The following is a 7,178-nucleotide window of genomic DNA, read 5'->3' as shown; positions in this document are numbered from 1 at the left end:
CTCAAAATTAACGCAAATAAAACAAAAACCATGGTGTTCGAAGGAAAGAGTGAGAAAATGCTATGCAATATTTTATTAAATGATGAGAGAATTGAACAAGTTGATAAGTTCGTATACCTTCGTAGCTTATTTACTAGGGACGTGAAGATAGATGAGGAACTAGATAGACGAATAAATGAAGGTAAGAAGGTTATTGGTAGAGCAGGTCCCCTTATCAGAAGTAAAAACATATCAAATAAAGCTAAAATGGCAATACATAATTCTATATTTGTACCGACTGTACTATACGGTAGCGAGACATGGAATTATCAAGAAAAAGGTAAGAGTAAAATTAACGCAATTGACATGAGATTCATGCGCATAATAAACGGGAAATCCCTAATGGACAAAGTAAGTAACGAGATAATTCTAAAAGAATGTGGTGCAGAAGAGACGCTAGTAGACACATGGGAAAGTAATCGGTTAAGATGGTTCGGATACGTTGAGAGAATGCCAAACGAACGACTAACGAAACAAGTGTATCAAGGTAAAGTAAATGGCAGCGTGCCCAGAGGTAGACCGCCGAAAAAATGGTTAGAATGTGTGAATGAGACCCTACTTAGAAGAGACATTAGAAGTCACAGAAACACGAGAGCCTGCATGAAAAAATGCATGGACATAAAAGAAGCTAGAGAAGTATGCCAGGACAGGAAAGTATAGCGGCAAATAGTTAATAAAAAGAGTGTCAGTAGAGTGAACGACGCCTGAAACAAAGACCTTGGCTATAATTGGACCCAAGTGGGGAACCTTACATAACGGCTTCGTGAGGTTCTTCGCTTGGGGTGATTTCTAGAGAGATTGATCAGCAACCTAGGTCGGAGCAGTGTTGCGGAACGAACGTGTTATTTACTTAAATAGCACGAGAATTCTGGATCAATCTGAAAAATCTCTATCCCTTCCACACACTACTCCTTTCCCCTGCCGAGTGAGTCACGCCTACCCCGAAAGGGAAATGGCTTAATGGTGTAATAATAATAATAAGTCAGTATAACATGTGCATGATCTTCAATTTCCCTAGATTTGTTCTAGCTAGGGGAAACGGTAAGCACACTTGGGAATTTTTGTGGATCAATTTGGTCTTTACGAGTCCGGACACATAAGAATATGATACCAGTACGTTTATTCTTCCGTAAACGGGTATTATCAAAATAATATCTAGAATATCTCTAGTTGTTCCCCTATTTTCTGCTTCTAGGGGAAAACTGAGAAGTGTAGCAGTAATTCTGAGGCTAGATTTCGATTCAGCAGCTCATAATCCATAAGAGCAACCTAGTCACTTTTCTCGTGCTGACAAGTTTTTTGTGTTTCCTGTGTGAATAGAAAATCTCTAGGCTTTTCCCTACTTTTTGCATCTAGGGGAAAACCGGAACGTGTAGGGCAAGTTCTAAGGCCATATTCGGAGTCAGCGGCCCAAAAACCATAAGGGTAGCCTATTCACTTGTCTCGTGCAGACAACTTTTTTTTGGGCCTGTTTAGTCAATTGTTCAAATAAGTAAGTTTGTTGCTTGCATTAATTATTAACTCAATAATGAAAAGCGACAAAAACTTGAAGAGTTTAGAAAACACGCGAATTTTTAGCACTTGTCTAAGAGAAGATAGTTATAAACAATAATAAATTGTTTAAACAACTATTTTTGTGATCTTGCAATTATTTATTACTTCGCTAAGTAAGAAAGTGGGTGAAAGATTTTAAATTTCAGAAGTAACTGCAACTATCTTGCATTATTAAAGAAAAAGACAGTTACAAACAATAATAACTTGTTTCAATAATTATTTTTTCAAAATGTAAATAATTATTGATGCACTCAAATCGAAAAATAGACAAATTGTTAAAAATTCCAGAGATAAACGCAATTTTCTAGCATAATTAAATTGAATTATATTAACTGTAATAATAAATAATTTTAACAAATAATTGTCTTAATTCCCAATAAATTTTGAGGAAACTGGACTTGGAGACTGAACAAAAAGTGGAAAGTTTTTGAAAAAACTGCAATGCCTTAGAATTATTCAAAGAGAGTATTATCAGAAATGATAAGAAATTGTTTAATCTACTAGTTTTGTTTACATTAATTCATTTTTTACTATCTCTAATTAAAAATTCGACATGAAGTATACAATTTTTTTCATTATCACGACATACTGATACTATTCTGATAGAAAAAGGCTATAAACAATAATAAATTGTTTCCAATATTTATTTAGAAAAAAAAATGTTATTAAAAATAGTGATAAATTGTTTCAAAAATTGATTGTATTCATTTCAATAAATTATTCCTTAACTCGAATTAGAAAGTGGACAACAAATTAAAAATTTATTTAAAAAACTACATTTATCTAGTATTAATACAGAAGATCTCCATTTACAATAATAATTTGTGGAAACAATTATTGTAACTAATTTGTATTATATATAAACTCACTTCAAGAAAAAGGAGGGAAAAAGTTGAAAATTCAAGAAAAATCCGCATTTTCTAACATTATTCAAATTGAATGTTAATAATAATAATTAATAATTTAAACAAATAATTTTTTTAATTTCAAATAAGTGATTTACCATAACTTAATTGAAAATTGGACAAAAAGTATAAAAGTTTATAAAAAACCCCGACTTTCTATCTCTATTCGAAGAAAAAATGGCTAAAAATAATAAGAAATTGTTCAAACAATTATTTTTGTTCATTTAACTTAAATAGTAACTCACTATAAATAAAAAACAAAGGGAAGGTTTAATGTTTAAGAAACACCGCAATTTATACCATTATTTAAAAGTAAATATTATAAAAAATAATGATAAATTGTTTAAAAAATTATTTTTTTCAACAATCATTGATTATTGCTTTTCTCTAATTGAAAATTGGACAAAACTGAAAATTTTGGAAATAAATGTAACTTTTTATCTGTACTTAAAGATGAAATTGCTAAAAATATTAATAAAATATTTAAGCAATTCACTTTCAGTTATGGGGTATTTTTGGGAACTTGCAAAACCTATATTTTATTAATATTCGATGGCTAATTATGAGAGAAATGTTGATTCGCATTCGATTCACCTACTAATGGCGATTCTACATAAAATTGATAAAAACTAATTTTTTTCTTATGGGGAACGCAACAAAAAAAATGGATTTATTTTGCTATGGCTTCGAACGAATTTCCGGACGATATGCATATAAAGTTAAAGAAAAAAAATTCCAGTTTATTTTGGGACCACCCTAGTATCCATTTCTAAATTGGTGGAAATGATATTAATTATTAATAACCAGAGAGAAAGAATAACAATGAAAATTTAAATTAACGATGGGGTTGGTTTAGAAATCCAGAGTGACGTAGCAAAAAGGGGGTGTGGTGTATTTGGGGTTTTTATAGAATTTCGAGTTCGACTGAAATTCCCCCGTGTTGAAGGCTGAGTTACGGCACGACCTCGACTCGATGAGGTGGTCTTCATCAAAACTGGCCTCCGCGAGCCGAAAAAGATAATCGAAATCTGAATAAATAAAAATAGACCCCAACCCCTCCTGCTTGTCAATTTGCTCTAATCCACATCACCCTTCGACGAAGATTCAACCAGATCCAGCTGTCAGGTGAATCTCCTCGTCACTAAAACGGAGAATTAGTTTCCAGGATTCCTGGAGGGTTGGCTTTCCCTTCAGAAGTCAAGGAACACGAAAAAGATTTTTATTTCATCAACTATTGCTAAATGTTCAATTATTCAATAACAAGTTGCTTCATTTTAAATTGTTGACTTTTCCCATATTTTTGTAAATATATTTCCTGACTGGTGGTTCAGCTTCCACCCAAAGCTGTTCTTTTAAAATCTTAATTATATCTTCATTCTTTTATTTTAATAAATTTATTTTGATGTGTGCCAAATTTTTTAATTTTTATATTTGAATAACTGGTGAATTTTAGATTTTAAGGCATGTTTAAGAACTACATTAGGCTTTTTTTAACACTTATTTTACCCCTTCAACTTCTTCATACCAGATCATTAGTCATACCCCCGAAAGTGACGTCACTAAATATTTTTCATTCAAAATTTTTTCTGCGATGTTAAGATTTCTAGCAAAAAAATATTTAATTTTTAACAAAATAGCTTTAAAAAAGCTTACTTTCCAGAAAAGATTACTTTTCAACGAAAAGGAAATAATTAGCAACTAAACAATAACACGAGCAAGCACATAGTTAAACTTCTAAGCAAAAAAGAACAAATTTTCAGCAAAATAGTTTAATTTGCAACAAAATAGTTCAATTCTAACATGCAAAGATAAATTTTTAACCAAATAACGGAATTAGAAAAAAAGTTACACTCATAACGAAAAAAAAAAAAAACAAATTTTCAACCCAATATTTGAATTTTCAATCTGAAGAGATGTATTTCTAAACAAATCGTTAAATTTTCAAGAAAAAAGATACATTTCCAAAAACAATATTTAAATTTTCTGAAAAAAAATTGTTTTAAATAATTTCTAAATACATGTTTTAAAAAAAATAATTGAACTTGTACCTGAAATGAAAAATTCTTAACTCATATGAAGAATCTTTATTAAAAGAATTAATTTTTAACAAAGAAGTTGAACTTTTAATCAAGCAGTTGAACTTTCAGATAAAAAATAAATCTGCCGAAAAATGCGAATTATCAACAAAACAGATAATTAAAAAAGTGTAATAAATTTTAACTAAACAATTGCATTAACAAGCAAATAGTTTAAGTATCAAGCAAAAATATACTAATATTTAGAAAAATAGTTTAATATTCAACTTACGAAGGTGAATTTTTGACCAAATAAACAATTTGTAAAAAGATTATTTCAGCTAAAAGAACGAATTTTTCATAATCCGTTTGAATTTTAAATCCAAAAGAACAAATTTTGGATCCGAAAAAATGAATTTTTAAGAAAACAGTTAAATTTTCGACTAAACAAGATAATTTTTTCACAAAATAGTATAAATATTGAAAAAATAGTTTAATGTTTTTAATAAAAAGGTCTATTTTTACACAAATTGTTGAAATTTCAACTAATAAAACGAAATTTTCTACCTTTGGTTTGAATGTTCAAATATAAAAGATATTAAAAAAACATGGGATATTTAAATTCTTAGCTTACAAATTTTATTTTTAACTAAAAAACAACAATTTTTAAGAGAGAAGTTCTAGTTTCCATTCAGTAGTTACATTTTCTATAAAAAAATTGAATTCTCGACGACTAGAAAGTTATATTTGCTAGCCGAAAAGACAAATTTTTGACAAAACAGATTTCTTAACAGAAAAATAAGAAGTTTTGAGAGCGAAAGCAACACTTTGAATATATAACTTTTTAATAAAAACGTAGCCTTTGACGAAAAAAGTTGAATTTTCAATTAAAGTCTCTCAAAATAAATGTTTCACCAAAGGGGTTTAATTTTCTACCAACTAGTTGGTATTTAAATAAAAAAGGTGTAATTAAAAAAAATGTATTCACAGTTTGGAACTAAAAAGGTTAATCTTTTGAAAAATTTAATTTTTTAAAATTTTATTTTCAAACAACATTTTTTTAACTAAGAAGAAGAATTTTATAAATATAGAATAGTTCAATATTCAACCCAAAAATATGAATTTCTAAAAAACAAAAAATTTATTATAGATCGGATGCAATGCTAAATTTTCAAGCAAAAATAAAACATTTATAACCACATACTTAAATTTTTTAAGATTTTGAACGAATTTTTAACCAAATGATCGAACTTTAAAATAAAAACTGATTAAACTTTAACCGCAAGCAATTGCATCATCATTTTTCAATCGAAAAATGCAAATTTTTTACAAAAGACGAATTTTAAATAAATCAATCGATGTTTTAAACAAGAAAATATGTCATTGTAACAAAATAGTTGAATTTTCAACAACAGCGAAATTATTCCTTAATAAAACAGTTGAATTTACAAACAAATAGTCAAACCTTCAAGCAAAAGAGAAGAATTTTTAACAAAATAGTATAATTTCAAACCGTATATTTGACTTTTTAAACCTGCAAATAACATTTTTCAACGAAATGGTCGAATTTTAAGAAAAAGATATGAAACTTCAGACCAAAAATTTGATTGTTTAACAAAACAGATAAATTCATAACAAAATAATTAAATGTTAAAAAATAGGTAAATTTTTAACAAAATAATTTAAATTTCGATAAAATATTTACATTTTAAAATAAAATGATGAATTGCCGAAAAAAAAATTCTAACAAAGAAGCTCAACTTCCATCAAAATGCAGTGAAACTCTTCTATAGCGCTGATTTTCGGGCTGACGGTTGGTTACACTTACCTGCGGTCCGGCGTCGATTCTCGGAAGGTCTATTGAAGGGAGGGCTATTGAAGGGTTTCACTGTAATTGAATTTTTATTTAAAAAAGATAGATTCTTAGCAAAAGATATAATAGTTGATATTTCAATCAAAAAATTTTGTTACTTGAAATAAAAAATTATAAAATTTAACCAAGGACAGTAATTCCCAACAAAAAGTGCAATAATTTATATTTGAACCAATAAAGTTTTTAATTTTAAATTAAAAACGGTTGGATTTAACGAAACAACTAATAATAATTAATATTCGATAATCTATACTGTATTTTCATTAAATCAATCAGTCATTTCGAATTACTCTACTAGTATCTTCACTAATAAAATAATTAATTTTAACTGATCTTATTCATAACTGTTATTATGTGTTAAACAGGAAATTTTATTTTATTTTAATCATTCATTGAAATGCAGGAATTTAATAAGTAATTGAAATTTTTCAATAATTTTACTAATATTTAATTATAGCAGACAAATTAATAAGACTAATTCATTTGTTAAATTCACTGCTTTTTCAGTATAAATAAATAGTTTTTAAGTCACATCATGCTTGATTAATGTAATTATTTAAAGTGAAAGTGTAATTAATTAGCTTTCAGGACCGAATGGCAAGACTCAGGATTATTGAATAGCTCTACAAATATAAACTCTGAAGCAGAAAAATAATTAAAAATATCTTTGACATTTACTTAAATATTGTGCTAATTAAATTTCCATTTTTGGTTGATGGTCCGTAGTAATTAGACGAATGCACTCGAATTCACCAGATGCGAAAGATTGAACTGCTCTCAGACGAGAAGGGC

Source organism: Belonocnema kinseyi, chromosome 9, assembly GCF_010883055.1.
Source record: "Belonocnema kinseyi isolate 2016_QV_RU_SX_M_011 chromosome 9, B_treatae_v1, whole genome shotgun sequence".
In the NCBI taxonomy this organism is placed as follows: Eukaryota; Metazoa; Arthropoda; class Insecta; order Hymenoptera; family Cynipidae; genus Belonocnema; species Belonocnema kinseyi.
Note: the sequence above shows the minus strand (reverse complement) of the source record.